Source organism: Hermetia illucens, chromosome 5, assembly GCF_905115235.1.
Source record: "Hermetia illucens chromosome 5, iHerIll2.2.curated.20191125, whole genome shotgun sequence".
Classification (NCBI taxonomy): domain Eukaryota; kingdom Metazoa; phylum Arthropoda; class Insecta; order Diptera; family Stratiomyidae; genus Hermetia; species Hermetia illucens.
This window is the reverse complement of record NC_051853.1, coordinates 77,082,126-77,106,022: the sequence shown is the minus strand read 5'-3', so window position 1 is coordinate 77,106,022 and position 23,897 is coordinate 77,082,126. Positions and strand designations below refer to the sequence as shown.

The 23,897-nt window shown below is 41.5% G+C and overlaps 1 protein-coding gene across 3 annotated transcripts in view; it reads right to left on the bottom strand.

Moving 5' to 3' along the window:
• The window catches only part of LOC119658023 (glutamate receptor-interacting protein 2), a 76,556-nt gene that overhangs the window by 32,745 nt on the left and 19,914 nt on the right, over positions 1-23,897 (bottom strand). The window lies entirely within an intron of this gene.

Genomic DNA, 23,897 nt, shown 5'->3' with positions numbered 1-23,897 from the left:
GATCAAGAAAATACGTCCAGTATCATAACAGAAAAGTGTTCACACCAATAACAAGTTTCGGAAAATTCTAGACCCGGCAGGACGCTTCCAGTCCTATCAAAAAATGAGCAAGGGTTCTTGAAACATGGACGACGCCAGGATGAAGTAAATTAATCCGAGCAACAGGAATTCGCGTCTGTACGCTAAATACTTCCACTAGTAAGACAGAAGGACTCACAAAAGCTCTTCAAAAGCTGCAACATAGACGCCGGACGCATTAAAAATGACTATAAGCCCCACTGCTTTGCAGCCCGTGCAGAATCTCCGTGATATTATTAAGAAGTCCCAGCGATTAGTTTATGAATATGGTTACCATAGTCCGCTAAGTGGAGCATAGCGCGTCAACCACACGAAGTTTCTCGAAATTGCCAAAGAGTGGGTATGGTAGTGATTTAAACTCTACACACTGCTCTACAATGACCCCAAGGGTATTAATGTATTCGGTACAGGAAGATCCAAAGCAGAAACTATCCACTATCCTGCTCTCTGTCGATCAACCTTTTGAGATGGTGCATTCAAAGATGATTTTTGCTCAGCGGTTATCATTGCATTGCGGAATCTTGACGGTCATCCCTCTCTTTCACTTACTAGCAAAGATTTCAAATTACCAGCATTTACAAATGAGTCGAAATAACAACTCCGCTGAAACTGCACAGGGAAACCGTCAAGACCAGCGCTTTTATTCCGTTTGAGTGCATTGTTTGTAGTAAAAATTTAGCCTTTGTTTGGAGGAACAGTCTTTATCCGCTTGTTATGGTGGCTAATCATATTATCCTCGGGAAATGGAACATCAGCAGAGGTTGTACGATTCAGGACTGTGATGCAGTGATTATTCCACCTCCTCAGCTGCGTATCATTGTGTATGAGGATCCTACCGTTAAGATTGCTAACTTTAATTTTACGCTACGGAGTCCCCTTATTGCTGTATTCTGCGTATGCCCTCTCCGGGTCGTTTAAATTTTGCGGCAAACAGCGGAGCTTATGACACTCCTTCCGTAGATTGGCAATTTCCGCCGTCCACCAGTACATCAAAGGCTTGTCACTGAATTTACGAACGATTCTTCATTCCATTCATCCGGTCTTTAAAACGACGAGCCCGTTCCACGGCGACATTTCCAGAATCCGTTTCCTTCTGGAGCCTAGGTGAGGTATGCGCCATTCAAGGGCCTTAACATTAAGGATTCGCCCTTCCGTATACAAAACGGCGTTTTCAAGGGCATCGAGCCAGAGTCGAAAGTCCGGGATCGCCTAATTCGGCGTTAGTTAAACGCAAAAAGATGTCATCCCTAAACACAACATCCCTCGGCTTTGGGCAAGAACCCGAAGCGAATACCTTTCCGAACCCAGATGGTAGCAGTACACGATAAGTTGAGATATCATAAAGTCGAGTTCTTGTTCCGGTATTGCTCTCTGACTAGCACTATGTCAACTTTTACCTCCACAGCGAACTGCACTAGAAACTAATTTGTCGAATGTGGATCATGCTAGTGGCTTTCAAGCCCTTTCTGATTCCGCCCTGCCAAGTTGTAAATGTGTGTCCATAGTCCAGACACTTTTAACATTTGGTGGGGTTTTTTCGCATTCGTACCCTGGATACGCCGTTGTGTTTCTCGGTGACTTCCACAACAGCGGGTTTTTACCTGATACGATGGTTAGCTTCGGACATTAAGGTTATATGGCCTCCTGCACTTCGACCTTTTCTGTGAGGCAGTCAAGATTTCGAATTTCTAGAGAGCACATAGACTCTACACTAGGAACCAGAAGCCTTCCCTCCTAGTGACCCCTTGAGCGCTTCGCAAAACGTACTCTTGCTAGTTGTTTTCGGGCCTAATTCAAGAAAGGACTCCGCCGTATTCAGTATAGAAGGCACCACTGCTTCACTGCCTTCGTGCTTCATCTTGTAGCGGATTTCAGTGAGGACTTCAGGAAATGTCCTGCCTCCCGTTGACTTAATGAGCAGAGGAATTTTTTATCAAGAATCCGCATCCTGGTTCTACTTAGAGCTGGGTAATCTCACAGAAAATGCCTCTTCGTAACTTCGGCAATACAAATTGTACGGTATGCCAGGCCTGGCTCTATCAGCATGACTATATTACGGTTAGAGCTCAGATTACGTCTAGCCATCACCAGCCTAGGTCTCCAGTGTCACCATTACCTCCACTTGGAATATACTCCGAATCCCACAATGCGTACATCCGAGAAGAGTTCCGCACCGAATCCGCAGATTATTTTTGTACCTTCGGTAAGAAATACTGTATCATAACTTCGCAAAATGTCACCGGTCGCCCACTCTGCCCTAGGTAGAAAGCTCACAGCAAAATTTATCTTGAAGCTCAGCTTACGTGCACCCAAATTTTTCGTCGTTTTTTTCACATAAATATCAGATCATCCAACTTTTATTGTATACTCCGTCAGAGGTTTCTTCGCATATAATTTTTAGGACGTCATCTCGTCGAGCATAATATAATATTTCCGTTCTATTATGTTACATAAGAAAGAAATTGAAAAATTTAATTAAATATAACTTATAAAAAATTATGAGATTTGCACCGAACTTTTCAATCTAATATTTAGATTGTGTTTCATTTATATTTTATACAAAGCAAACATCCTTCATTAGGTTTATTATTATCTTATCAAAATCGGCATACAATTGACCTCAATGAGAGAGCACGGATGCACTGGTCAAAAGAGAACAATAAAGATAGGAGACTACAACTTCGAGACTGTTGATAATTTCTCTTATCTAGGGACGAATATCACAACTGTTAACAACCACGACCCCTACAGGAGGATAGACGATTCCGTAGTCCACGACGAAACTTATGAGCGATTCCACCACCACGTGGTTGTAGATAAAATGGACGGACGGTGGACGGAACACTTAATCCATATGTGTGATGATGATCCACCCCAAAAAGTTATAGACTTCTCGGGCAATATCTATGGAAGAAGAAAAAGAATCCGTGGTATACCCTGCCTCAGATGGAACAATGGCGTAAACCAGGTCGCCAGAAAGCTTTTAGGAACATCAGTTTGGTGCACTTCGGCGCAAAACCGGGATATCTGAAATTCCTCACAAAGGCAGGCCCAGACCGGATACCGGATGTTGCATCGTTGATAATGATGATAGATTTAAGCAAAGTAGCACCTTAAAAGCAACCTAAGGTTATAAGGTAAAATAACTTTTGTTAAAAGATCATTTAGTATGAACTGATGTCACATAGTTTGTGATATTCTCTGATCAATGCCACGCAACCTAAGAGAACTAGCCGAGGAATATTGAAACGTTTTCCTAGATGCGATGCCTTTTATAAACATTTAAAATTTGATACAAACCACAACGTACTGCATTTTCACGCATCTTTGCGTTTTAATGAGGGGAACTCCTGTACATGCTTTGATCGATGATCACGCTAGTAATCATTTAAACCGCCCGTCCTCTCGGCAGTTATCGGAATTAATGATGCAGCAACCAGCTATTTGCTCCGTCTACCAGCCAAACTACTCATCATCCTCGTCATGATCTTCATCGTAATCAGCATCATCATCATCATCATCATGCAGTCATAACACACATTCTATTTATTTTCGGTCACTCTTATTCATAAATGCAGAAAGATGGCGATCAATTCGTCTCACTCACTGCTGGCTTTACATCTTTCACGGTGGATTTATGATGCTTTATAATGATTCGTATAAAAACAATCCATAGCAAATCAACATGTCAACCAACCAAGCAAATTCCCAAGACAGGGAAGCATGCACGCATATCTTTGATAAATAAATTGACACGCGTTGCGTTTCCATGGGTCCATGAGCCCCACATCAAAAGAGTTCTCTAGGAAGAACCAAATGAGGCCTTCGAGCCCTGCGAAGTACTATAAGTGAACTAAGGGCAGCTGCGATAAGCTGAATTAGTACCGGTATCCTATGAGATTAGATTTAGAAAAGTAGAATCTTTTGAGAAGGAGATCAGAAACGGTTGGAGATATTTATGATGCCCATCGTACCAGATGACTGTGCAATATTTTAAGAGGAATGAGGCGGAACCTCGTAAAATATGAAGTCATGGGTTACGGTGCGAAAATCAGCAAAAGAACCTGCCTCGACTTTGCAGGAAGGAAGTAACGCCATCAACTCTGCAAATTTGAGAAGAGTTTTACCACATTTTCACCTTATCATATTCCCTTGAATTGGGCCCAACACCTAAACTTCTGTGCGGCACTAAGAGGAAATCAGCGTGATATTGATTGGATTCATTTTTGTACACGAAGTTTCCATACATTTAGATACTGCTCATTGTATAGATGAAATCCACTTTTCTAGTTGGCGCTACCCCAGAAAGAACTTTTCCATTGAGCCCCAATAAATTAGGAAGCTCTACGGAAATAGTATCCACCAGACATCAGTAGGATATCGTAAATTATAATCAGTTCTTTTTGTTCCGACTCGAGCGAGGACGCCAGGCAGAAAGAAAGAAGAGTCCGCCGAGAAAATGTTCAAATCAACTCCATAGGAAAATGCAATTTCCTCTGCTTGACTTTTGATGTCCCTGCTCCGGAGACGAATAATTTCTATGTATCTTTTGTACACATGCCTCTGGAGTGCCATCCCGAAGTCAGTTTTATAGATAATTCATTAGGCAGCCAACAGCCAGCCTTCAAACGAAAATATTAGCAAAAATGCTCATAATTTTATGTAATAAGATTGATTTATGCCATTCAGTTTATGAACTTTAAAATAGTTCGTAAAAATGAAGAGCAAACACATTAAATGTGTTTTAATCCGGTCGTTTGCCACTCATATCCGTCACTCCTCGAGATGTGGAGTTTTCAGCTTGAGTTTGTGGATTAATTTCGTATTTTGCAATTTTTATATCAAGCAGGGTCATTAAATTTATGTCAAAATTAATTTAAATTTATGAATGACGCTGTGTATTTTGTCTAGACGAACTAATGACGTGCGAGTTAGTTTGGTTACTTAATATTGTGCCGCTAGAACTCATTAAATGGTATATTTTTTCAATTAGTGAATATAAGAATACGAGACACAATTCACGATAATTCAAATAATACTATCTCCAGAAACGTTGATAGTACGGAATACTATATACTCGTCTCATCACCAAAAGATGGTCATCCAGATTTTTCGACGTGAGACCATATCGAGGAGTAAACTATGGCTCCGACCACTAATTGACAAGAAGCCTCTACAAATGCCGAACTTCAAAGATCCGCAAAAAGGAAACTTTGAAAATTCAATTTTGGAAAACTAAACAAATCGGGAAACCGGAAGCTGAACGCTTCAAGTACGAAAGGTTTTGTGTATTTATTAGTACGTAGCACGTAATATGTCCATACATTATGTGAGAGTATCCACTTTCGGGTGATATTGACATTTATAGTCTTCAATTTTCAAAGAAACAAGAACTTTGACGTATTATAACTTTATTAGTAATAGTGCGATTTCCACCAAACTTGGTAAGATCATGCTCCACATTATACTCTACATCACAACGTGGCGGTAGAATGAATTTAAGGGGAGGTTCCAGCCAATTACAAAAAATTATAGCAATATAGCCTCCTGATTTTTTTCAGATTTTTCGGTTCGGTAGTTTGTGAGAATGGCCCCCTTAAAGAAATGATCACTTTCAACCCCACACACTCTCCACCTTTCCAATAAATGTCAAAACTAAGACTAACTAACCGGAACCTTTAATTTGATACCCTACATGACTATATTTCATGAAAAAAAATGTTACACCCAGGCAAAACTGAAAGAACGATTACATCCTATTCTCCAGAATCTTACGGGGAAGCCTATGGAAGGCACGTGGTATGATCTGAAATGCGCCATCAAAACTCTGTGGAAGAAATAGTTAGATGTGGAGCCCGGCGCGCTGGAGAAATGATTGGCTTCATGATGTATGTCAGGGAGCGGTCGAAAAGAAAGAAGAAGGACGAAAAGAAAAATAAGGGACCAAGAGAGAAATTTACAAAAATCTCTTATATTATTATTCTGTTTATGAAGTTGCACTGTGTTCTAGAAGAGCTATCTCCTTCTACTGGTTAAAGTGTACATATGTCAAGCGAGCCTATAACCGACAGAAATTTTGTTTCCTACTTCAAAATATGTCAGCTTGATATCTGGTATTAAGTATTCTCCCAGGTGCCTCGACTTAGTTTGCACAAGCGCCAGACACCGTCCCAGACCATGTAACTATGGAAGTTTCGTCACACTCCGTGGAGGACTAGCAGACAGTGCCCGTATATATCCCTAGCTTTCCCAGGTGACAGTTTAGTCAGCAATGATCAGTGTAGGACTTTTTTGGTCAAGATTTAATAGTCCTTTTAGACTTTGAATTCGTTTCTTTCTATGCGCAACCTGGACTGCTCCATCCCGGTAAGTTCACCCAGTGTAGATCCCTCAGTTGTTCCTTTTCCTTTTCAATGTCACAGCCATGAATCCCTTTTTGATTCCACAGAGGGGTTATGGTCCGTGTAGAGGCGTCCCTCCTTCCTTGCTGGCCAGTTCGTTCCCTGCTTCATTGCCTTCTGCCCTAACATGGCCTGGATACAGAGTATCCAGACCTTATTGTGGGAGCCGATTGTGTTCAGTGTTTCAAGGCATCCCTATACCAGTTTGCAGTTCATCTGGTTGAACCTAAGTGCCTTGATTGCCGCTTGGCTGTCGGTCAGAATAACAATATTCTGCCCCATATAGTTCCTCTGGTGATTGAAGGAGGCACATCTATTTATGGCGTATATTTCCGCCTGGACTGCTTAGCCGCTAGTTCAGAGTATGTTTTTCTTGGACAAATAACCCCGGCACCTACTACTTAAGGGACTTTTCAGTGTACCAGGTAATGAGTTGCTGGTTTAAACCGTATATCACTACCAGCACTCCCAATTTGCCCTATTACCCCAACGGGTTTAAAAGTTCTTAACTACATGAAACCTCGTTGTCATGTTTTCCCTTGATATCAGTAATTTGGAGTACCACCAAGAAAGAATATCAATTTTCCTTCGATTTAGGCATATCCCAGCTCAATGATACTCTCGACCATTTTAAAGATCGTAAGTGAAGATAAAGAGGAGCTAATCCAAGAAGGGCTTCCATGAAAGTCGTTGGGCACGTTCTTATTGCACAAAGGAAAACAAATCTCCGAAATGCAGCTAATAATATATTAAGGAAAGCGAAATGAAAACATTTTGAAGATAAATTGACGACAATATTTCACAAATAGTGAAGAGCCTGAAGCGTGGATATCAATCCAAAGCCACCCTTTGTAAAAGCAACAAGTCGAGAAACCAAAATCTGGACGTTTTTTTCATTTCTTATATAGGAATATTTGCAAATGATTTGACTAACAATAAACAGAGAATACTCCAATTACTTATTGCATATAAGTGCGTATAGAAAATAAAAGGAAAACAAAAAATTATAAAGTGTCAGTAACTCTATTTTTATCAATGGCTAGGGATGAAGCCAGTGGACCAAACTGCAAGCGGTTTGAGTCCTGTTACAATCTGGGCTAGGGGGAGTTCCGCGAAAGGAGCATAAAAAATATTAAGGTTGTCAATATTGAATGAATTTTAGACGTTACAGAGCTGTCCATCAAAACCCTTACAAAATTTGAAAAGGACACATGCGCCACTCAAAGATTTACGGGATTGCAGAGATGTCAGGTTAAGGAAAGCCTGCCGTTTAGGATATGTCGTGTAGGGGACGTTCTTTTTAAAGATTAGGAATTGAGTAAATCTCCTTTGCAGAGATTTAATTGCATCGCAATATTTACGGTAAAGGGAACACACTACCGAAGCATATTCAAGAATATTAAGGACGATGGAACTGAGGAATGAATATCCATGAAACGATAGGAGGAACAAAGGATAAAGCCGGATATTTTGGAAGCGCCAATGAGTATATCGACATAATGAAAATTAAATCGGAGTTTGCTGACAAAGGTCACACCTTATAAGAGGCAATCACGGCTAAGGGCTGACCATCAAGATAATAAACGGATGTCGGGATTTTTAGTGAATAATATAAAGAGTAGCATTTTTCACATTAAATGACAACTTCTTACGAACGCACCACTGAGATAATGCGTCGAGTCGAACCAACAGAGAACCATTTTAAATCGTCTGTATATAAAAGTTTAGGACAGATAAACAAGGGAAAAATGAAAACAGAAATGGTACACCCGATGAGGAAGAAAATGGAGACTAAATATAACCATTGTAGAAGACACGATCTGCATCGTCCATTGAACTCCTCCACGTCCTCCGGTCAAGGCAGCATCTTTCCTCAAACACCTCGACTACGTTGATGTTTTCTGTTTGCTCACTCACCGGGTCATGGACGTTGGCCAGATGGCTCTGAATTTGGAAGAGAGGTAAGTAGAGATCAACTGAAGATAAATATCAACAAAAGCAAGGCCCTCAATTTGGTTGGCAATCACACTCTCTCTCTATCTGCTTATATCTAGGGAGCGTTGTTTCTGCTAACGGTGGCACCGAACTGAATGTTGTCAAACGCATTAACAGCGCTAAAACCGCTTTTGCTGCTTTGTCTGAAATCATGAAATGCAATTATCTCACCAACATCAACACCAAGATCAAGTTAAGACTATTTTGTGCTTATGTTCTTTTTATTGTTTCATGTGGGAGTAGAATAGGAAAAGTGACGCCCATTTCCACTCAAAAGTCATAAGCTTCGCGAACATCTGTCTACGTCGTATCATCCTAGTACACTGGCCTGATTTTATCTCAAACCATGAACTTGGTGGGTGTACAGGCCTGGCAGTAAGCTCGTGCTGTGATCGGAAGACAGAAGGGGTAATGGATAGGTCACACATTAAGGAAGGATGGCAATTGCATCGTGGGCTATGCCATGCAGTGGAATCCACTCTACCAAGATGGCCGACGAGTGGATATGTGCAGGAGAGGGGGCTGGAGCGCATTTCAGATAACCGCGAACGATGGCACGTATGTGTGGTTAACGCACTATACTTCAGAAAGAAGTAATTGGCAATCATATTCTTCCACCCTTCTTCCCATCCCTTAAATATAATTTTACACTATACGATTGACCTCCTACCTAAAAGTTCACAGTTCCGATAAACAGACAGACAGCCGTGTGAAACTATGAACGTGTAGCACTAATGACGTGTATCAGTATACACGAATAAAACAAATTATACTAATGAAAAAGCATTATTAGTCTTATTATTTTTTAAACAAGTCGGGAAACCGGAAGCTGGACGCTTCAGGTACGAAAGGTTTTGTGTATTTCTTAGTACGTAGCTCGTAATATCCATCCGCATCCACTTTCGGGTGATATTGACATTCATAGTCTTCAATTTTCAAAGAAGCAACAAATTTGAGGTATTATAACTTTGTTAGTAATGTAATAGTGCAATTTTCACCAAACTTGGTAAGATCATGCTCTATATTATAGCCTATGACACTGCAAAATTTCATGGTACTAGGATGAACTTAAGGGGGGTTTCTAACCAATTACAAAAAATTGTAGTAATATACTATTATTAACTTTATTTAAACAGATATCGGCATGGAAGGTATTTCGGAGCCCAGGCACCATATAGTGCCTCCTGATTTTTTTCAGATTTTTCGGTGTGGTAGTTTCTGAAAATGGCCCCCTTAAAGAAGTGATCACTTTCAACCCCCCGCCCTCCCCACACTTCCAATGAATGTCAAAACTAAGATCGGCTTTGAAAAGTACTAATCGAGACCTTTAATTTGATACCCCACATGACTATATTTGATGAAAAAAAATTTTACACGCCCCTTTTGCATGTATGGGACCCCCCCTTAAATTCGACGTAAAAGGATGTAATTCACTGTATGCGTGAGCGTTCACAGTTCCCACCTTTCTACCAAATTTGGTGTCAATCGCTATAACCGTCTCCGAGAAAAATGCGTGTGACGGACAGACAGACAGACAGACAGACAGACGGTAAACAGATTTTAATAACACAAAACCTTAAAAAGAAGAAAATGAAGGCTCGCCCCAAGGTGATTGTCATTTCTAACACAATCAGGTATGCTAAGAGCAAAAGCTGACCCCGACCTTAAGCATCTCAGGTGAGAAGTCGGCATGATGTGGAGAAACCCAAAAGCGGATTTATACTGGAGCTGATGAAGTGTAAGGAGAAATCAGAAGGATCCCGCAGACCAGTAAGAACTTTACATGAAAACGGTACTATTCTGCGCGCTGAAAAGCATGCGATCTTCATCTAGTGTAAGGACCAAGACGAGCTCACTCCCAACGAAAAATCTCCACTAGTTTGGCAAAGCAATTTGAGCTAGAAAATTTACAGAAGGTACTTATTACCATGCTCAAAAACGCATATGATGGTACACAGATGGCGGCCATCCGACTAAATAACTGCTCTTGGACCTTCGGAAAATCCGTTTTCCCTTGAACAAACATCTGGTAAGTGTATGTGCCGATCTGACCCATATAGAAGGTGTAAAGAAAGGAAATGTAACAGGGGCCCCAAGTACGTGTATGCACTGTATGATAGAAAGATGAACCTGGTGGCTCAGGTGCACTGGCGAAAGCAGCAATTGACCTGTAACATAAACTGCAATCGAGAAATGAGGTTAATTCAAATCAACCTCATTCATCGGGGATTGTTTGAGTGCTCTCTGACGTCGCAAAGGTAATAACTACAATTATACAGGAACGTATAAAAGAATACCACGCAAGTTTGGTCGATATATAATAGACTGATTTCCGCCCTGAATCCTCCTACCTTGATCGTTAATTTCAAATACTACGCTGAGTTCGCTTTATTCGATCTTCATCGATTTCGAAAATGCTTTCGACAGCGTAAACAGGAGACGTATCTAGGATGCTTTACAGTGGAGGGTAATTCCAGCGAAACTAATAGCTATTACCAGAGCCGCAAGAAGGCGTTTTCTCTTGAAAACCTTTTCAATTAGACATCATTTTGGCTAACAATGGTCTAATCAAATGCTTGCCTTCCTCTTAAAAATCAACTCAAACGGTTGGGGGCCTGTACCCCTGAGAATGTGAAGATTGGTTACTTCACTGGGGGTACTGACTTTTGAAAGCGATCAACAAGCAAACAATTACGGAAGTATGGATGAACCAGGACACGCTACCAAGCAGATACTCGGGAAGAGTCTTCTACATCACGGACTGCATCGCAGCGACGTGTGATTCATGAATGCCGAGACAACACACATACCCCTGGAGGGAGATATATGAATTGACTGACCTTCGTTGGGAATGCCACTGTGCAAGGTGAGCAGCCCAGAGAGCAATAGGTAGTTCTCACCAGCACGTGAAGGGGAGTGCCTAAATAGCTGCACAGCAAACTAAGAGGAACTGCTGGAAACAATTCTGAATGAAACTATAGGTAAGCGCCTACAAAGTTCTAATGGCAAGATTCAAAGGTCAAACTCTTAGTAAATCACAAATTCCGATCTCCTCCAAAAAATTGTTCAAGGTTTAATTCTTCAGGAATGGAGGGACGGAAACAGCTTTCAAAGACCTTTAGATGTGATAAAAACACCCGCAGTTACAACGAAAGAAGTGCTTAAACTTGCTGTGAAGTCGGGAAGGACATATCTGTTGAGTTGTTTGAAGTATGTTTGCCGGTTTGAATCTTTTTTACATTGTGGAAACGCCTAAAGCTGGTAACAGGATCTATTATCGTACACCCCTACGTGCCTATTGGACACTATGAGGGAGCTCTATGCTGTTCCATGCACTGCATACCGCATGCTGTACCTTCAGGACCCTCTCGCACGATGAAGCAGACGCGATAGCTGAGATGATGCCAACCGATGTCCTGACCGATGTAGTAGGTCCACTCTAAACTAAATCCTTACAAACTTTCCGAACCCAATCGTTCCACGATTTCACGAGTATTAATTCTAAACCCAGAATATTTACAAATAGTCAGAAGGAAAGCACAACATTGAACCTAACGAAAACGGCACCATTACACATTATTACTAATTATGGCTACTGTTCGCATCTATTTTCAAGTATTTAAGTGTTTTGTCTTGAAACTAAAATTGATTGCTCACAGTTTGTACATCACAGGCCTGGCAATGTGCTGATGTAATTACGACTTCATGCCCCACTACAAACTGGAGGAATGCTGAAACGGCCTCGGAAAAACACTCCACCCAAGTGCTTGGAGTACCACACAAACACTGCTCAAGTACTCAAATGCAAGAATGGCCGATTATCTTGGGGTTTCTTATGAAAACAATAATTAACAGCATCACGGCTAATTAGTTACAATGTTATACTCATCTGAGTTTTAATGTCGCGCACTTATGTGAGCATTTTTATGGTATTCATTAATGAACTACGCCCAGCCGAACGTGCGTTTCTATTCAATTTCCAACTACCATAGGCGAAAGGATTGTCTTCACATATTTGCTCATGTGGGCTGTAGGGAAGAGAGATGTTAATTTCGATATGGATGATGGAACAAGGACATCGTCAAAACTGTTGTTTGAATTGCGTGCAGAGCATGCTTGACTAATCATAGGCTCATACCATGACTAGAAAATTTTCGATTATTCTGGCTCCCAGAATTGAAGCCTGCATGACCTCCCAGATTAAAAGTTTGTTAACAACAACCGCTACTCATCCTGGGCCGTATTTCTGGCCATTCTGTAGAAAGCTATAACGACTTAACAGTTCCTCGCATGACCCAGCAGTTCCTCCATTCACAAGTAAATATTTACGACCATTCAAAACTCACGGAATTACTTTGTACCGAAATGGGCCGATAAATTCTAGTGCGTTTGAAGATTCCATACGTAGACTCTGTGCAAAGTTGGTACCTTCCTTTGCAATTAGGTGTATCGAAAATTTACAGCCCCTAATAAAAGGATACTACCAGGCGAACACCTGCAGTTGACGGTGTGTTCCTTGAAGATGGGCCGCTCGGTCCATTTCTGAGCCCATAAAACACTCGCCAAGCGCAGCATAATTGAATTTGATTAACTCTAGCTCTTAATTAGCGGCAGTTAAAGATATTTGCGTACACAGAATGACATTAATTATGTGCTTCGATGTGATTTTCCTGCCATTACTTCGTCGGCATGATGGCTGCTGCCTTTGGTGAATTTCATTGAAATGACCGTTGACAGGAACGTGCCGTGTAACAGAGGCAAGGCAGCACCTAGTGGTCCACCAGAATGCGGTGTCCACCAGATAGAATCGCATTCGTTGCGCGCAGCATCCAAAATGGCTCTTGGAGGACACACGCCGGGATGTGCGAAGAGATGATTGCTGCAACCGTCTTGAGTGACACGAAATCCGCTTTATCTGATGTTCGAATTAATTAAACGCGTAATTTCGCCATGCCTTTGTGTCGTACACGCCAGCTGACATGTTTGTGGTTTCAAGGGAAGATATGGTGGCGGCGATGTTGGATATATGTCCGCCAACTATCATTACAATATTTATTTCGGATGGATGTCACCCGTTCAGCAATGTTTGGTTGCGTTGCCTTCGTCAGCATTGGAGGCGCAACGATTCCACGCAAAAGTATTATTAGACCACGTCCTCAGACTCGAAGCAATAAAATTTCCGTTTGGCTCTTTTTTAGTGCCATTTCTACTTGCTTCATTCGGGATTAGAATCGATGCCACGAAATGGTATGAGCTCTGGTGAGGGATGACGTACGGTTAAATTTAATCCCTGCGTCGATGTAGCCATCAAAAGGACGTTTATTTATTTCAAATCAACTTTTTTCATGCTATTAATCTCCGATATTGAGTCATAAAGCAGGTTTATGATAAATTAGTAGCTTTAGGCGCTGCGGAAAGTTATAAGCAAGGAAGCGCCAAGTCCACATTGACATCAACGCGGAAAAGTGAGAGTAACCTTGGCACCAATGACTCAGAAACATTTAAGATTTAAGTTAAAGAATCGATATAAAAAGATTTGATGAACACTAACCCAATATTATGAACTCTAATTTCGAAAGCAAATAGCATCCTTGACAAATAGTCCTCAATCTACAAAAAGGGATACCATTCATTCCAATGGATGTAACTCCCTTTTCATTAGCTTTTAAGGATTTTCTTTTGACTATTTTTAGAATTTTGCCAAAAACAAAAGTTTTCGAAATCAAAAATAAAAATAGGCTTGTCCTATAAAGGACGTTAATGGTCGACCCCTTTTCCACGATGACGAGCAGTTGAACAGGTGGAAAGAACACTTAACCGTATTACATCCGTTAAAATTCTTCCTCTTCTGAATGAAATGGCATGCGGATGCTCTAAGTAGAAGATAAATCATCAAAAGGAGTAAAGCCGCTGGAATCGACGGTATCCTCACTGAATTATTTATCACTGTACCTGCAGTTTCTGTAGATCTACTCGTTCGGAAATCTTGAGAATTCGAGACCTTCCTCAAAGAGTGGAAGAAGGGGATGATCGTTAAGATTCCAAAAAAGGGAACCCGTTTTCAATGTGACAATTGAAAGGATATCTGGTCGCTCCTTGACGTCACAAAGATAATACCTAAAATAATCCTAGAATGGAAAAAAGAACGTTTCGAAAATGTGATCGCCAGAGAGCAGGCTTGTATCCCCACCCTCCTGCATTGACCACATCAACACTCTACGGATCATTTTCAAACAGTGTGCGAGTTTACTTCACTTCAGGTGTTCTTCAACGATTTCGAGATTGCTTTCGACAGAGTGAACAAAGAGTGTATCTGGCGTACTCAACGCAGGTGAGCATTCTAGGAAAACTCGCAGCTATTATCAGAGCGACATATGATCACGCGCCAAAAGTCACTGTGGTAAAATTTGAGAGGGATTTAAAGTCCAAGGGGAGGTTTGGAACCCGAATATAATGTGATTGGAACGTAGAAGTGGCAATGGATAGGTCGCATATTAAGGAAGGGCGGTAATTATATTGCTGGCTACGAATGGGTCGCCCGAAAGGCACTTGGTGCAGAACAACGGAGTAGGAGTGTGGGCGTCTTTGAAAGTCATAGGGGAGCTGAAGCGCATTTCAGGTAACTATACATGATAGCGCCTAGGTGTAGTTGACCTAACTTGCTCAATCTGTTACCCTCTGGCTTCAGTTAGATCTCCAAGCTCTCTCGCGCATCTAATTTCCCACTATTTTCGCATTTCTTCGCAATTTACCCTTCCAAACGGGGCTAAAGCATGTTGCCAGAAACGGGCAACGGCGGTGGGTAGATGGGACTGACGCGGTAGGCCCCATGTCAAGAATTATTGGCAGACATATATACATGTATAAATATATAAATATATATATAAATTTAAAAAGCACCTAATTTCTTAAAAAGAACTAGACCATAATAATAGCTACCATAGTCGTGATACAAGATATGCTTCTAGAAAACTAGGCAGACAGCTAACAAGGACATGAACCCCAGCCAGTAATACTTCACAATTGTTTTCCATGGGTGGAAGAAGAAAGAAGTCGAACGATTTGATGATCGGCTGATGAAGCTCACCAGGTCGATTTGATGCAGAGAAAGATGCATTCTGGTAACTTCTCCATGGAAAAGCCTACAACGTCAGGCCACCTTAATGGCCATGTGGGTGAAAAGGCAGACGGTAACAGGTGTCATGGAGGAGTTTATAGCACGCGACGAGGGTGACCCATGACCTTGTAATTACGAATATATGGTTCATCAAACGATTGTCTCATCTTCCTACATTTTATAGTGAGAATAGTAAAACGCAAATCGAGTATATTCTCATAAGACGACGACATTTTATCACCGCCACCGATTACAAAGCCGTTCCCTATTAGACCATCGTACCTCAACACCGGCCGTTGCGAATCAAGCCTCCAACGAAACTGTGTGAGGAACGCACTGGCTCGCCGCGCATTAAATGATGGCGGTTTCGTGAGAAGAAAGAAGAAATGATCTTACTTACGCGATTACCAACTATTACTAATGTGGAAGAATCGTGGAACCAAATTAAAGACGTGATCTACAAAGCGGCTTTTGCAACCCTCGGGACCTCACCAAGCCAAATAAGCAGTTCATCAACCGAGATATTCGGCTTTGGAATGATGATGTCCAAATGAAGCTCTGTAAAAAGAAACTACAAGTTTCTCGATGATAAAACGCTCACCAATTGCAAATTTATCAGAACCCCAACTGGGAAGCAAATAAAACGATCGCTGTCACCCGAGCGTTCCGTGACAAAGATCTTTACGATAAAGTGGACACTCGGGATGGCGAGAGAGATCTGTATCGACTTATGAAAAACCGACACCAGCGCACACAGAATATCGAACACTTCTGTTGCATAATTGTTGTACTTGGCTTACCAACCGTCGAGCCCCGACGGATAGATGGCGAGAATATTTCGAGCAGATTTCAACTGAAGAATTTGCTCATCCTCCATTTCCATAATCATTGCCGACATTTGGACCAGTTCCACCTATCTGGGCCACGGGTGCTCAGAGATGGCCCCGGCAACCCTGTCGGCTGAACCAAAACCAACTGGCCGAGGAGAACCTCCGTAGTGGTGGCACCGGGAGACGCTGTACTCACTTGGCTTGCCGGCCGTGATGCAGTAGGGTAGGCGAATGCTCCAAGGCCTAATCAGGGCGATCAGACCTGAGTCTGCACGGGGACTCATCTGAAGTGGCAAATTGGTCACGAAACCTTACCCCCTGGTACCATGGGAACCGGGATAGCTCCTGGACTCTCATACTTCGGGTGACCTCCCGTTGTATATGAGTACAGCTCAGTTGTTTGCGGTAGGCCCCAACTAGGGGACCGGAGTTTCATGGGGGTTGTTCGTTATATTGAGAAGAGACCTTCGGGCCTCGGTATGATGTTGCGTTTCAACACGGTTCGGTAGAGATTTAGGTAGGTCTTGCATCCACCAGTATGAATGCTAAGCCATGCACTTGGTATAGACTGGTACCGTTGTCGCTTGTCACAGCGGGGCTCTGATTGTGGTCACAAAATCAATCCGTGTCTTAAGAAGACCGTGGGATTAAGTCTTCCAGACAGGTGCTCACGTTAAACCCTCAAAGACTCGCTGTCTGCGCCACTGAAGTCGAGGAAGCAATAAAACGAATGAAATCGGGGAAAGGAACAAAAACTGACTATGGCTCAGTTATTTTTTTAATCGGGTTATTCTGGAAGGTAGAACACTGTCTGACTGGCACGAAAGTACTACAGTTCCAATATGGAAAAACCGAGGTAATCCAGCAAAATGTTCAAATTACCGTCTGATCCGGTTACTTTCCCATACCATGAAGATTTTTGAACGCATTTTTGACAACTGTATTCGCGAAATCGTTGAAATAACCGTGAATCAAGCCAGATTTGTCAAGAACTGCGGAACTACCCACGCAATACACGTTGTGCAGTAATTCATGGGGAAACACGATGAGAATCATCACCCCCTTTACATTGCATTTCTGAATCTAGGGAAACCTTTTAACCTTAACTCATCCGGTATGTTCTACGACAGCACTTAGTGCCAAAGAACTCATGCGCTGGGTTCAATTGCTCTACCACGATCTGAAAAGCAAATTTCGAAATTTGGCGGGTGTATCAAAACTGCTTCGTGTCTCTGTTGTTGTTCATCAAGGAAACTCCCTTTCACCACTCCTCTTTGTTCTTGTTATCGACATCATCACACGGGACATCCAACGTCCAGCGCCCTATGCACTGGTTTATGCAAATGATATTTTCCTAGCGTCTAATAGCAAAAACGATCTCGAGCAACTTATTCAGAAATGGAATGATCGCCTTATGCACACGGTTTCAGATTGAATCTGAATAGACCTGCATTTTTATTGACCGATCCCCATGAAACCAGGACAATCATTGTCAGCGGTAGTGATTTGCCCAGAAGTGAGCAATTTAAATATCTCGGGTCAATGCTATCAGCCAATGGAGAACTGCGTTATGAGGTTGCTTGACGCATTAGTGCAACCTGGATGAAGTGATGTTCTGCAATTGGTGTTTTTTGTGATCGACGAATCAACAAACGTCGCAAATCTAAAATTTACCGCAATGTCGTCCATCCTGTCGCTCTTTATATTTCTGAGTGTTGCCCGACTATAAAAGACAATGAACGGCGTCTTGCGGTAATTTTTCCGAGATACATACAGTCTTCTCCACTGTTCTACTTTACGTCATTCTAGGGCGACCCATTTGTCGATCATTCGGGGATGGTGGATTCCATTGCATGGAATGCAATGAGGTTGTCGCCCTCCATTAATGTGTTCTGAGTATCAGACGCCGCCGGGCCCAAATGGGCCAATGAAAGCCGTTTAGTAACAATGGCGGTCACTTTTCCTGTACTACTCCTATATTTTACCATGAAAATAATACTGGCAGAAAATAGCCCCCACTTGATGTTAGTGTCCAAATTTTGGACAGCGAATACCTTTTTCATTTTTTCTGCGTCGAGCGAGGTCGAGTTTAGCCCTGCCGTCGGTAAAAACAACGTTTCCTAGATATGCAAATTGGTTGACGCCTCGATGTTCTGCTCATTGATACAAATATAAAGGGTGCGATTAGGATTCAGCCAGAGGATCTTGGTTTTGTTTGTGTTTACCTTCTGTATAATTCTGCTTATCTCTCAGATTCTGTACCATTTAGCCAAGTTTGGTGACTCGATGTCATCTGCGTACTCGAGGTATCTGAGGAAAGACGATAAGGCACATTGAACACCTCCACGTCCTCCAGCCCTGGCAGTATGAAGGACGTCACCGATAACTAGAAGAAAAAGTATCTGTCACAAGGTGCAACCCTGGCACACTCCGCTTTATACAGCCCGTGACAAATTGTTTGGGACCATCAAAGGCAACTAGGAGCGTAAAAACTAAGGTCCAGTTTAATAATATCCTATCTGTGAAAATAGTGTTCATACCTAAGCCAGTACGATATTTATATTTTTGTTAACTGCAAGGGTGTCAAATTCAATGCTTGCTTTCGTTTGCCCCATTCGAAGTGCGCATTTTGTTGCATGGCTCGTGTTCACTCCTTTGGGGAGCATCGGACACCCACTTCTCTTCACTTTATTGTTTACAAAAACCCCACACGTGTGAATGCATTGCCAAGTAGTCCTTCGATTTTCAGCCAGTGACTGTTGGGGGCTGTGGTTGTGTTCAAAGAAACACTCCATGCTAGATTTAGGTAAAATTCAATAGTAACAATTCGACGTATGGAAAATTTCTATCTTGAAGATGCATCGGGACATGTTAGTTATGATCCGTCCCCAGTGGTTCATGATGTCCTTGCAATAGGTATGGAATAGCTCATCATTCAATTCTCCGTCCACAAGGTCAAATATAATGCTAATGAGATTCCGACCATTTTGCTGGTCAGTCGTTGATTTTTTCAACTACCTTATCGAAACGTATCAAAATATTAATCTCTGCAACGACTCAACTTCCAAATATAACTTCGATTCCAAAGATACTTTACCAGCAAAGTCTCCACAATATCAACACAAACTTTTCACTTCTGATAAAATCCACCTTACGCAATTTCCATCCATCCACAGCGGGCAGCTTCGACGTCCCCATCATCATTTCCATATTCATCCAAAAGGAAGTTAGCAATATCAAATTCGAGCCTTTCAAGATGCCGCCGCTTTCTGCTAAACGGCGAACTCAGTCACGTACCCCATCGCCAGCCTTTAGCGAAAATTACCATTTTCTGCTTTTAATTATGACTTGGGAGACTTGCAACTCGATGACGGAATTATTTCGAGACCAGTGAACTCATTTACTCAGTTTTTGGCCATACGACAGATTTGTCTTAATAATTCTTTTTATTTCTTCTGGCTCCGTCGACTTTCTGTTATTTGAGATAACAAGTCATCAAATGGAACTTGAGAGGCTGCAGCTGAACGCGAATGGTGGATGCTCCACGAAAATTGAAAATGAAAATGAAAATGCGGAAAATTATGAAGTTGTCGAATGGCTGACCGAATAGAAGGTACCGCGACTCTGGCTTTCCCTGATTGCCTTCGCTCGATGACAGGTTGCTTATTTTTCAAGTTGATGTCTTGATGAAAGCCCCAATTTAAGTGTGCGCTTTTGAATGAGTTCTTGAGGTGATGAGTTTTTTCTGTTTCTGAACAACCGAGGCTCTCCCCTTTTCCACTGGAGCGTTCTGTTTATCATTCTTTCGTTCGTAGATTGCCTTTGATGCTACTACTCCTCATACTAAGTGAGTTAAGGATTATTCAACATGAATACCATGCGCCCATCCATCTGCACTTTTTTTCATATTTTCTTCTGAGAGTCTCCTCATTCATGATTTTAGAAAGTTTATTCGAATATAAATTTAAGAAATGAAAAAATAAATAAATTATAAATAACACGAATTTCCCAAAATATATGAATGAGAAACCAAATCGAACCGGACTCCCCCGCGCAGACACGATCAATCTGCTATGGCAGAAAGTCAATTAAAGTGGCGAACAAGAAACATAATCCCGCTCGGATGTGACAAATCTTTCGGATTTATTCCTTCAGATACATGAGGCGTCGAATTTTCCCTTCCCATCCTCCCAAATTTTTTATGTATTTTTATATAAATGGATGGAATGAAAGAAACATTTCCACCAAATTTCGTTGTTACGTCAAACCCTACGACTCAAATGTATCTCAGAAATCACGGGCCACGTCCAAATCTGAACTTTTGAAAATTTATTTGTCTGACCGGCCACTAAAGATCCCCAAAATACGCAACAGATTCTTGTAGTCTGCGGGATATTGCGTAAATCGACAGAAGACTCAAGAATCAATTTTCAGAAATGGAAAAATCTCATCTTCCCGTGTGTGGATAAGTGAATGGGATTTCCGAATTTTCATTTTGTTTTTTGACCGTCAGACGGAAAATCAATATTTTTCTGAAACACTTTCAATTTCGCGTAGATGAAAGTGTTACTTCGTCTACGTCGGCTGTGACCTTAACAACGAGAATTTGTCAGAGATTTTACAGGGAACTGGCTGACATAAACGACTTCTTCTTCATAATAAAAAAAAATTATTACTAATAGGTTTTAAGAGAAACACCAACAAATCTTGAAGGCATGACATAGGGATATGTTGTGTATGAGTTATTTGAAACATTTTTAAAAACGCACATTAAACATATTTACCAGCAGTTGTGGCAGACAACAAACGAAAGACCGTAGTTTTCTTTTCGTATAAAAATCAACAAAACTAATTTCCACAAAGTTACATTTTGTTTCTGGAAAAAAATATAGAATTGTTTTACGCACTTGATTGTGTTTATTATCTTAGCCATAATATTGGCAAAGTACCAAAGTTGTCCTGGAGCCAAAGTGCTCGAGTAGACTCGCCACAAGCATTATCCATGAAGAACTTATTCTTATGGGCTTTGGTTTTCAAAAGAGTAGAAGATGTATGCATGGTTAGTACTATACAGGGTGTCCCACTTTAAGACCGTTAAAGGATTAGGGCATATTCCACACCTTGTTGGTGGAAAAATACCGCACAAATATACCATCTATCATTGACCTTCACTGATTCATTCCTTTTTTTCCGGAATACCAGTAGAAGTTTGACTGTCGAAATCAACCTTAAAACTTGTTTACGATTTTCTTTCAAATCATGGCACGCAGCGTGAATTCTTTGCAGCAGATAACCGCAGAGATTATCGGTTGGTTAAAAACTGCATTTTTATAATAACCCCATACATAAGAATCTAGAGGTGCTAGGTCTGGACTTCTCAGAGGATATGCAACTACATATACCATATTGTGCGGCCCATCTGCTCATCTGTCACCAATGGCCCATTTGTTGAATAACAGGCAAGCCTAAGATTTTGAAAGGAAACTGAATTCAGCCAATGAGAAAAAATGATGGGATCAAGTAGCCCATCGTCTACTACACCTATCAAAACATTTATGCTGAACTCATGTTGGTATCGATAAGTGTGAATTGTTTTGTTGACCGCCAACGTGGTTGTTCCTCTTTTTGTGAAGGTAGACTCACCGGTCCAAAGAATTTTCCTGGAGAAAATTCGATCTGAAGACTCGAGAAACCACCTACAGAAAGTCATCCTCTTTTCATTGTCTATTAGGAGATTTATCTTGGACTTCCATGATGTGGTAAGGGTAACGCTTGTCTGCACGAAGAATTCGATGAATTATCATTCAGGGTAAATCAAGCCAACATTTTCTTTGAAGATCTCCAGGATTCCTTCCTCCCTTGTAACCCCGATATTCCGATTATTTCTGAGGCATTACGGTTATGACTTCCTCCAATTTCCCCAAAGATACGATGCCATCCTCCAGCGCATACACAGAAATCATATCAGCGTATTCTATATCCGTAAATCGAAAAGACATCGCTTTTAAATATCAATCATTCAAGAGAATTATGGCTACTTGAGAAATAATGATAGGGACACGTTTACCTGCTGCACTTCGACACGCTATAAACTGGTGTTTTGCAACAACAAGCCTGTAGAGAATACGCAATTGTTTGCTTGCTAACGAATAAATTCCGACCATGATCGTTCAAAATTACCAGAATTATTACGTCATCATAGAAGTCAACAAGTTAAATGCAGGTTAGACTAACGCGGAATATAGTTTCCTAGGAGCCAACATATCTCTCTTCGAGGATGATATGTGCCTCTCCAGCAGCCATGCCTCTCGTCTATCAATACCGTTAGTGGTGATAGCCACTCCCTGTACAAGGTGACCTACTATTAACAAAACGGATCTAGAGTTAGGAGTCGAAAAACACCTCCCCCAGTCCAACGTGTCATGCAAACCGTGCCCGTTGGCCCACTGAGAGGCGGGGTGCTGCCGAAACTGAAGGAAAATTGATATTCTTTCTAGGCGGTATCTCGAATTACAAATACCAAAATCAATTTCGATAAGAAATTTGAAACACGTTGGAGGAACAAGGCAAACTTGGAGAGCGTGACTGAGGCATACGGCTTAAACCACCAATTGATTACCTGGTACACTGACGCATTCTGTTCAGCAGAAAGAGTGGATACCGGAGTCATTGGTCCAAGAAAAACGTACTGTTACGTACTTCCTTTACGTAGACTCGTATGACTTGATTGCGTAGCACTAGACAAAAACCCGTTCTATAACTTTAATATAAGGGTTTATTTTAAACTAAAACATACAACCACACTGCGCAATTAATTATAGAACCATGCCTTCAACTGGTATAATTCGAGGTGTATTTATAACACGACCTGTTGTAACTCGTGAACTAGAGTGATTCGGTGGGCGAACCTGCAGCCCTTTTATACCCCTAACATTCCAGAAAGGCATGAAAACACCTTACTAGGAAAAAAACTTTGCGCCTTTGGCAAGATCTCCTCATTGGCATTACAATCATCTGGTACCAATTATTCTAAGTAAATATTCGCCCTACTATTATACAAATTGAGTGCCTTAGCTTATTGCCATTACTACGATTTAAATTGACGTCACACATATTTTTCCCAAAGTAGTTATCGTCACACTGCCCACCGCCTAAACTTGTTCGTCCCAGACAAGAATAATTGCTACCTGCCTGGTGCTCCGAATCGTACCCGTCTCTCTAGGTGCTCCAATTCCATGTTCACCCAGCTTTCGTCCACTTCGTCTGATTTAGTTAATAGCGTTATTAAATCCTTTAAGTTCCCAATGGAGTCCTTCCATTTCCAATAGAACTGCCGCTCGTCCTTCGCTATAGTTCCGGTGACATCTCAAAGCTCACTGCTTACTACTTCATGATGTCCCAAATTAACGCCCTTTGTACGTGGTCTTAACGCGACAATCAACATTTGTACGGCTTCACGACCTTCTGCTGTTGTGC